At 53.7% G+C, this 9655-nt stretch overlaps 1 pseudogene; it reads left to right on the plus strand.

Annotated features, from left to right (window-relative positions):
- Nucleotides 1–3566: 3566 nt before the first annotated feature.
- Nucleotides 3567–5368, plus strand: LOC123039864 (desmethyl-deoxy-podophyllotoxin synthase-like; annotated as a pseudogene).
- The last annotated feature ends 4287 nt before the right edge of the window (nucleotides 5369–9655 follow it).

Genomic DNA, 9655 nt, shown 5'->3' on the forward strand with positions numbered 1-9655 from the left:
TATATTTGATGAAATTTATGTGTTCTTTTTGATTATGTATGTGATCTGAAAACTTGTGAAATGGAAACTTGACCAATGGGTCCACTTATGAAAATAATCTGTCAATTTTGTACATTTCTGACATGTGGGACCAACTTGAGAGATGGTCATGACAAGTGGGACCCATCTGACTAGTGGGACCAGCTTGAATATATAATGGCTGAAAATAGAAAAGCAATAAATAATAAAAGGCCACGGGCCAACAATAAAAAAGGCTACAATGTTGGGCTTGGCCCATGAAGCCGACTAGAATTAACAAGGAAAAAATAATAAAAGGCTGAATTAATGGGCTCGGCCCTTGTAGAAAACCGAATTGGACCGGGCTGAATCTTGTGCCACATTAGCTTGCCACGCTGGATGCCTACGTGGCCTGGGAAGGTTGCTAGTGACCAAAACGCCAAAGTAGACGTATTTTGGTCATAAACGTCTACGGCCATTCCAGAAGAAAGGTCGCTATAGTCAGTTTACGACCGCCAGCTTTTGACCTTATGTGTTTGGTCACAAAAAGGTCATAAATTAAAAACAGTGACCATTCAGTGACCAATAGTGCTGGTCACAAGTTGACATATTTCTTGTAGTGAGGCGGTGCGCGCGCGCGTCTGGTGCAGTCGGGCTCGTCGTGCGCGTCGAGTGCGTGCGGGACGTGCAGGACGCACTGGTGTGGTCGGGCTCATTGGGCGCGTCGGGTGCGTGCGGGACGTGCGGGGCGCCAATAGACGCCAGGCGTGTGTCGCCTGCGGAGAAGGAGCTCGACGTATGTCGCCGGGGTCGTGACGGAGCACGGTGCGACCGGCGTCAGTGCGACAGATCGGGTCCATGGCGGTGCGACCGGCGTCGATGCGCCGGGTCGGATCCGCGAGCTGGGTCACGGCCATGACGACGACAATGATAGGAGCTGCAACAACTCCGGCGACGGCGAGATCATGGCTTAGGAGGAGAATGTTAGGAATAAGCCATGCATTCATGTGCGTGCATGCATTGTGTGTGCTCGTGGCATGCGTGTGTGTCGCTGGGTAGGCGTGAGAGCCGAAGGTAGCTAGCCCGGCCGAACTTGGTGGCTGCTAGGCGTGGTTGTTAGCGCATGCATGCAGGAGGTAGTTAGTGGTTCTATTGCAAGCAGCCACGGTGAGTGCGTACGTGCGCTCACGTAATGTGGGAGCTGCGTTGCTGTAGAACTACAAAAGGCCCGGCCACGAGTGTGTTTGTACCAGGGAGTTGCCGAGCATGTAGCCTGTGAATACAAAGCAAAGATTGGGGCGTTCGTGCGCCCACGGCGGCGTTCATGCGCCGGCCGGGAAAATTTCTTGTGTCTATGTGTCCTTCTTCATCCTCCAGTCTTCTTCCTCGAGCGCAAGGCGAGTGCAGAGAGAGAGCGAGCGAGGTTAAGCTCCGGTGAAAGAAGGAGAAGGCCGTGGTAACAACACAGAATAGATGTGCAGATAATGCCTTTAGTGCACTAGTGGACATCATGTGCTCATCTGGCTTAATACATCAAATATTTTGAGTATTAAGTTGTGCTGATCGAGGCGATCTCATCCGGCATCCAGCTAGCAGTTACGAAAAAGCAACGAATTTGCCTCATGTTATTTTTCTAAGGCATCCATTTGCCTCATGCTCAGCACTTTTGTCCTTTTGATTAATTTTTTTTGCCATAAAGCTGTCCTCAACCACTGCATGTCACACTGTACTGTTTAGTGAATGGAATAGAATTTTTCATGAAAGTTCTTATACCTAAACCAAATACACCGTTGTTTTGCATACATCTCCTCAAGTGTAGTCACTACAGGAAACAGGAGATTTGCCGTCGGTACTGGACTTTGCCGTCAGCATTTTGTCGGGACAGACGGCAAAGACAAATTTTGCCAACAGGTGCTGACGGCAAAGAATGACTAACGACAAAGACTAATTCGCCGTTTGTAAAAAAATGACAAACGGCAAAGTATCTTTGATGTCTGTGTTTTCTATTTGCAGACGGCAAAGAGCTCATTTTGCCGTCTGTGGAAAAAAACACAGATGGCATAGTCTTTGCCGTCTACCTTTTTACAGACGACAAAGTGAGTACTTTGCCGTCTGCAAACAAAAACGCAGACGGCAAAGAGAAAGCACAGCTCGCGGATCAATCCCACGGATCGATGACTTGGCAGCAACATCCACCGTAGATGCATAGCCCATGCCCACCACTCTCCCTCTCCCGTCCCTTCACGTTGTCGGGCCCCACCCCAACTACCCGGAGCCCATCAACCTTATCCACCGGATTCCACTCCCACGACCTGTCTCTCGCATCTCTCTTTTTCTCTCCCGAATACATTTGCCCCGCATCGTAGTTGACTCCATTGCCGGGATTCGATCTCGCTGGCCGCCGCCACTCAGGCCACCGGCCGCTGCCCGCGTCCCTGCCCCTCTCTTCTCCCTTCCCGCTCGCGCCACCGGCCGCCGCCTCTCGGGTCACCAGCCTCCTCCGTCGCTCAGGCCGCCGGCCGTCGCGGCCGCCCGGGCCACCTGTCACCGCTCGCGCCACCGCCGCTCGAGCCATCGGCCGCCGCCAGCGCCACCGACCGCCATCACTGCTCGAGCCATCAGCCGCCTCCGCCGTTTGGGCGTTCGGGACACCGGCCGTCGCCGTCGCCGCTCGGTTCACCGTTCGCCGCTTGCGCCACCGACTGTCGCAAGGAGCATCGATGGAGGAGAAGGGTTGCTGCCGTTCGCCCCCAACTGGTGCAGCACGCCGAGCAGCTCCATGGCCCGCACAGCTGCCGACTGGGGCTGCCCCGCTCCTCCTACGAAGAGAAGGACCGTGCCGGCTGCCGACGGGGGCTGCCCCGCGCCTCCTACGAAGAGAAGGACTGCGCCCGATGCGGTCTCGAGCTACCGGCCGCCGCCGCTCGCGCCACCGACAGCCCCAGCCAACGCACCGAACACTCTTTCTCTGTAAATAAGTTGTAGAAGAATTTTGTAATTTGATCTATAAAGAAACTGTTGGTGTTCAGATCTGTAAGTTTCTTGCGTAAGAATGTTGTAGCACAACTTTGCTCTAGTCCTTCAAGCCTTGTTGATGTTCATGCGTGCAGCGTATTTTTTAAAAAATTAAAAAAAACTTTGCCATCTGTGAAGTAGTTGTGCTGATGGCAAAGAGCACGTTTAGGCTGACAGCAAAGATCCTTCTTTGCCGTCTGTTATTATTTGTGCAGACGGCAAAATACTGAGAATGGCTGACGGCAAAGTCTTTGTCGTTTATCTAATGAAAAGCTGACGGCAAAGTATTCTTTGCCGACTTGTCTTTGCCGTCTGCATCCTGATGGCAAACTCTTTGCCGTCTGTATTTAGGTCTTTGCCGTCTGTGATTCACAGATGGCAAATTACCTGATTCCTGTAGTGAGTAGGTAAGTTTGGTTTCCAAATCCCAACCAATCTCATGTCTTGCGCTGCATATCTGATCCATAAATACGAATGGTACCATGACATCCGTGTATAAACTCACTGGTTAGTACTAAACTTCCCGGTTACTAGCTAGCTCCCAGCTCCATGACATGGAGGTAACAATTTCAAGCATATCATTCATTGCCTTAGCCATAGTGCTCCTCCTTTGGTTTCTTCGTCCCACCCACAACAGGCATCAGCTTCCTACCGGCCCATGGACCCTTCCGATCATCGGCAGCCTCCACCACGTCTTCGGTGTCCTCCCGCACCGCATCATGGTGGTGTTGTCTAGACGGCATGGCCCACTGATGTTCCTCAAGCTGGGCGAGGTCCCCACAGTGGTGGTATCGAGCACCGAGATGGCGGAGGTGGTGATGAAGAGTAAGGACCTCATGTTCGCCTCGCGGCCCCGCAGCGTGACGCTGGACGTCATTGGCTATGGCAGCGGCATGGGCATCATCTTTGCCCCCTACGGCGACCGCTGGCACTAGGCGCGCAAGGTCTGCACCATGGAGCTCCTCAGCGCCAAGCAGGCTAGAATTGCATTTTGTAACTTATTCAACAACAAAGACAATACTAAATCTAAGGAAAAGAGGCGGGTAATATGTTTCAACACAGGTAAGGCGTATGGAGGGCATCAGGTCCGAGGAAGTCCGCAACCTCCTTAGTTCCATCACCGCCTCGACTAGCACCATTGTCAACCTCACAGAGAAGTTATCGGCACTGATGAACGATGTCATTGCATGGGCGGTGTTCGGAGGCAAGTGTGCACAACAAGGTGAGTACCTCCGGGAATTGGAAGAAGTCACCGCGTTGGTGGGAGGCTTCTCGCTCGTCGACCTATTCCCATCGTCGCGGCTAGTGTGGCTGCTGAGCTCCGGTGAGCGACGGATGAGGAGGAGCTATGGCCGAATCCAGCGCATCATCTCCGACATCATTGAGCAACGTAAGGACATGCGCGATGCAGTCAGCTCCAACGACGAGGAGGACTTGCTAGACGTGTTGCTTAGGCTGCACATGGAAGACTCCTTGTCGTATCCTCTAACTTTAGAGGCAATAGGTGACATCATCTTTGTGAGTATTGTCACCAACACCTTCTATCTATTTCTATTTGTTTTTTATAAGGAGGATAAACCCCATGAGTAGCACTAGCTATTTATTGGATGATTCATCGTTATCTGCCGTGTCCACTCCTCACTTTGTTTGAAATAGTATGTGTTGTCTATATTTTGTTCATAATTGAAGCCAAATATGTACGTATCGTATAACCCACAACAATTGTTCACAGGACTTGTTCGCGGGTGGCACTGAGACCTCTGGAATAACATTGGAGTGGGCTATGTCCGAGCTCTTAAATAATCCCGAAACTATGAGAAAGGCACAGCTAGAGGTTCGACAAGTGGTAGGTCAGCAACAATCTGTCATAACTAACAATGACCTTCGTGACCTCCACTACATGAGAATGGTGATCAAGGAGGTCTTGAGGTTGCACCCTCCCGCTCCTATACTCCCCCGAAGGGCAAGAGAAGACTGTGAAATCATGGGATATAAAATTTCTGAAGGCACCAACGTACAGGTTAATATATTCGCGATATGTCGGGATTGCAGATATTGGGATGCCCCCGATACATTTAAGCCAGAGAGGTTCAAAGAGAGCAGCATAGATTACAAGGGGACACATTTTGAGATCACACCTTTCGGGGCCGGGAGACGTCAGTGTCCTGGTATGTTGTTTGGCACATCAACCGTGGAGATTGCATTGGCAAACCTTCTGTACCACTTTGACTGGGTGAACCCTGCTGAGCCCAATCCGGGCTCGTTGGACATGTCCCAGAAGTTCGGGATCAATGTACGTAGAAAGTTCGATTTAGAGATTAGAGCAACCTCACATGTCCACTCCAAAGTTGCATAGATCAATGGAGATGTGGACACATGGAAGAATTGGCTCGCTCATAGGCGACATGTAATCCTCGTCTAGTGACCGTCTATCGGCTCTCTCGACCAACCCTCTCATACCTCAGTCCCAGCTTTGGGCCACTTTCAGTGAAAATCCATGTGGAGAGCCTCTCCCCCAGGTGAACATTGGAATAAATAATTTGTCTCACGGTGTACTTCTATAGACTAAACCAATAGAAGCTCATTCAAATTCGTTTGTGACGTTGACTTTATGCATCGGACTTTTACACATTTTTGCAATGGTAGAAATGAAGTTTGAGCCTTCTTTACTTTACAACATGTAATTGTTTTATTTCACCTTTTAACTTATCGGTTGCCCCTCAAAAAAAAACTTACGGGTTGGAATATTGCGTGGGCAACTGTAACCTGATCGGTCAAGTTAGGCTAGAGGAATGGAAAAACTAATAGACGTGTACAACTTGTTGGAAACGAATGTTTTGGCAATGCTTCACGATGTATTGATCGGTGCAAAGCGCACGTATACATGAAGTACAAGGTGGGCCACAACCTCAACTATACAATGACTAGGAGGTGGGCCAAACTATACAATATACATGCACAAACCATATATTCAACACTCCCCTGCAGTCGAAGCGTCACCGGAGATGCAAAGACTGGACCTGAACTCTTCGAAGACAGAAGTAGGCAGTCCTTTCGTCATGACGTCGGCGAACTGCTGCGCCGTCGGGACGTGGAGGACTCGGATGCGCCCAAGAGCCACATGCTCACGAACAAAGTGTATATCGAGCTCAATATGCTTCGTTCGACGATGGTGGACCGGGTTGGCTGAGACGTTGTCGCAGTAGACGAGCGTGGCCTTGTGAACATCACAAAGCAACTCCTGGAGCAGCTGACGGAGCCAAGAGCATTCAGCAACAGCGTTAGCCATTGCTCGATACTCAGCCTCGGCACTCGAGCGGGAGATGGTGGGCTGTCTCTTGGAGGACCAGGAGATCAGGGATGGTCCAAGGTAGACACAGTACCCCGAGATGGAGCGCCGTGTGTCCGGGCAGCCAGCCCAGTCCGCATCAGAGTAGGCGACGAGGTCGGTGGGGTCGGAGGCCGTTAGCGTAAGTCCCAAGGACTGGGTGATGCGTATGTATCGGAGGATACGCTTCACCAGAGTCCAGTGAGAGTCGCGCGGAGCATGCATGTGAAGACAGACCCGTTGAACATCATACTACAAGTCGGGGCGCGTCAGGGTCAAGTACTGCAAGGCGCCCACAATGGAGTGGTAGAAGGCTGCATCAGATGCAGGCAAACCCTCCAAAGCGGAAACCTTGGCCTTGGTGTCGACAGGCGTGGGAGCGGGCTTGCAGTTAAGCATGCCAGCTCGGTCGAGAAGCTCATGGACATAGCGCTGCTGATGCAGGAAGAACCCATCTGGCCGTCGACCCACCTCAATGCCAAGGAAGTAATGCAGAGAACCCAAGTCCTTCAGGGCAAATTCATTGTGAAGAGTGGATGCCATCAGAATGATGTCATCAACGTACAGCAGCAAGTAGGTCGTGCCAGTTCCGTGATGATACACGAAGAGGGACACATCAGCGCGAGTCGATGTAAGTCCGAGCGTCTGCAGGAAGGCGGCGATGCGCTGGTACCAGGCCCGAGGTGCCTGCTTCAACCTGTAAAGGGAACAGGAGAGCCAGCACACATGATCTGGATGTGTGGCGTCGACGAAGCCAGTGGGCTGCTCACGGAACACCTGCTCAGCCAGGTGACCGTGCAAGAAGGCGTTGGACACGTCCAACTGATGCACAGGCCAAGCTCGGTACACGACTAGCTGGAGCACGGCACGGATCGTGCCCGGTTTAACAAGCGGGGCAAATGTGTCGGTGAAGTACACGCCCGTGCATTGCCGAAAGCCCCGAACCACCCAGCTAGCTTTATAGCGCTCGAGAGTGCCGTCCGAACGAGTCTTGTGCCGAAAGACTCACTTGCCCGTGATGATGTTGGCCCGGGGCGGCCGAGGGACGAGCTGCCAGGTACGGTTCCGCTGGAGTGCGTCGAACTCTTCCTGCATCGCAGCGAGCCAATGAGGATCCCAAAGGGCGGCTCGAGCTGACGATGGGAGAAGAGACGGCTCATAGACGGAAGCAGCGAGAAGGTACTCATCGTTGGGGTACCGCGTGCTCGGGCGAAGGGTGCTAGCCCGAGAGCGAGTCATCGGGCGGGGCAGCGGGTCCGGAGTGGAGACGGGCGATGAAGAAGAAGAACCCGCCTCCTTCGTGACTGCCGCAGGCGAGGCCACCGGCGAGGCGACGGGGGAGGCCGCCGTGGGTGAAGCGGCCGTGGGCGAGGCCGCAGGCGAGGCGGCGGGCGAGGCCGCCAGCGTGGTCGAGGCTGGGGACTTGAGGGGCGTCGCGGGCGCCGAGGGAGGTGCAACCCCTAGGGCATCCAACCGGGGAGAGACTCGACCCGTGGCGCGGGGGGCACCCTCAAAGTCGGGAGGCGGTCAAAGAGAAGCACGTGGGCGGCCATCACCGGGAGTGGGCAAGGCCGTAACATCCGAAGGTACCTGCTAAACGGAAAAACCATCTCATCAAAGTAAACGTGCCGTGAAGTGACCACCCGATGTGAGATAGGATCATAGAACTGGTAGCCTTTGGAATTGGGGGGATAGCCGAGAAAGATGCAGGCCACATACCGAGGTGCGAGCTTATGAGGAGCAGTGGAAGCGATGCTGGGGTAGCACAGGCAACCGAAGATGCGGAGCTCAGCATAGGAGGGTGGCGTGCCAAAAAAGAGGTGATGAGGTGCAAAATTCCCGCGAGTGCGACAAGGACGAATGTTAATGAGTAGTGATGCGGTGGCGAACGTGTCGGGCCAAAAACGTGGGGCACGTTGGCGTGAAAGAGGAGGGTGCGAACGCAGTCATTGAGAGTGCGAAGCACACGCTCAGCGCCGCCGTTTTGTTGCGAAGTGTACGGGCAAGTGAGACCAAAGATCGTCCCGTGTGTGGCGAGAAGGTTGCGGATCACAAGGTTATCAAACTCCTTCCCGTTGTCTGTTTGCAACGCATGAATGGGACGTCCAAACTGCGTGGAGACATAGGAGTAGAAAGCGGTGAGAGTGGCAATAGAGTCCGACTTTCGCCGCAACGAGAAGGTCCACACATAGTGTGACAAATTATCAAGTTTGACAAGGTAATAAAGATAGCCCGTGCTACTTGCAACAGGAGAGGTCCAAACATCACTATGAATTAACTCAAACGGGTATGATGCGACATGCGAGGAAGTGCTAAAAGGAAGATGAACATGTTTGCCGAGACGACAAGCATGACAAGTGTGATCGTCGATCTTATTACACGTGAATGAAAAACTCCAAAGAATATGACGAAGAGTGGCGATGTTGGGATGACCAAGACGAGCGTGCCAAAGGTCCACTCCGGCGGAAAGCGCCATGGGTGCAGCAACGGAGGAGGTAGATGAGTGGACCGGATAAAGCTCGTTGGGGTTGTCACATCGGTGGAGCACCATCCGGGTACGGGCATCCTTGACAGAAAAGCCAAATATGTCAAATTCAACGGTAACAGGATTTTCACATGTAAGAGAACGAAGGGAAACAAGATTTTTCATGATGTCAGGAGAAACAATCACATTAGAAAGATATAATGGCATGGAGTTAGAAGGAAAAGCAGCATGGCCGACATGAGTAATGGGCATGGAAGAACCGTCACCCGTGGTAATGCGAGCAGCGGTGTGAACGGGGTGAGCGGCAAGAAGGTTACCGGGGTTGGCGGCCATGTGGGCCGTGGCTCCGGTGTCCATATACTAGTCGCCGCCGCTAGTGTACTGCTGCAGCGTGGGGGGCGGTGTGGAGAGCCGCTAGGAGCTCGGGGTTCCAAGGCGCCGGCGGGAGGGCCAGGGCTGACGACGTCGGCTGAGGCGGTGGCGCCACAAACCCACCAGCCGGAGGCAGCCCATAGCCCGAGGGGTCGTAGAGAGGCACGGGCTGGTATGCCTGAGGAGCCGCGTACAGAGCCTAATGAGGGGTCGGGCGGGCGCCAAAGGAGCCGGGGATGGGGGCGCGCGGTATAGGCATGGAATACGCGTGCACAACCCCCGTCCAGAGGTTCTGGCCTGCCTGCCAGGGCGCCGGCGGGAGCTGATGCTGCGGCTGGCGTGGCGCCCCGTCGTGGGCAGCCGGCTGCTGCTGCTTGCGGCCACCTCGGCCGCGACGCCCGCCCCGGCGCTGCTGCTGCTCGGCGGGGGGCGGGGGAGGGGGCCTGCGACGGTGCCAG

The sequence above is a fragment of the Triticum aestivum genome, chromosome 2B, assembly GCF_018294505.1.
Source record: "Triticum aestivum cultivar Chinese Spring chromosome 2B, IWGSC CS RefSeq v2.1, whole genome shotgun sequence".
NCBI classification, from domain to species: Eukaryota; Viridiplantae; Streptophyta; class Magnoliopsida; order Poales; family Poaceae; genus Triticum; species Triticum aestivum.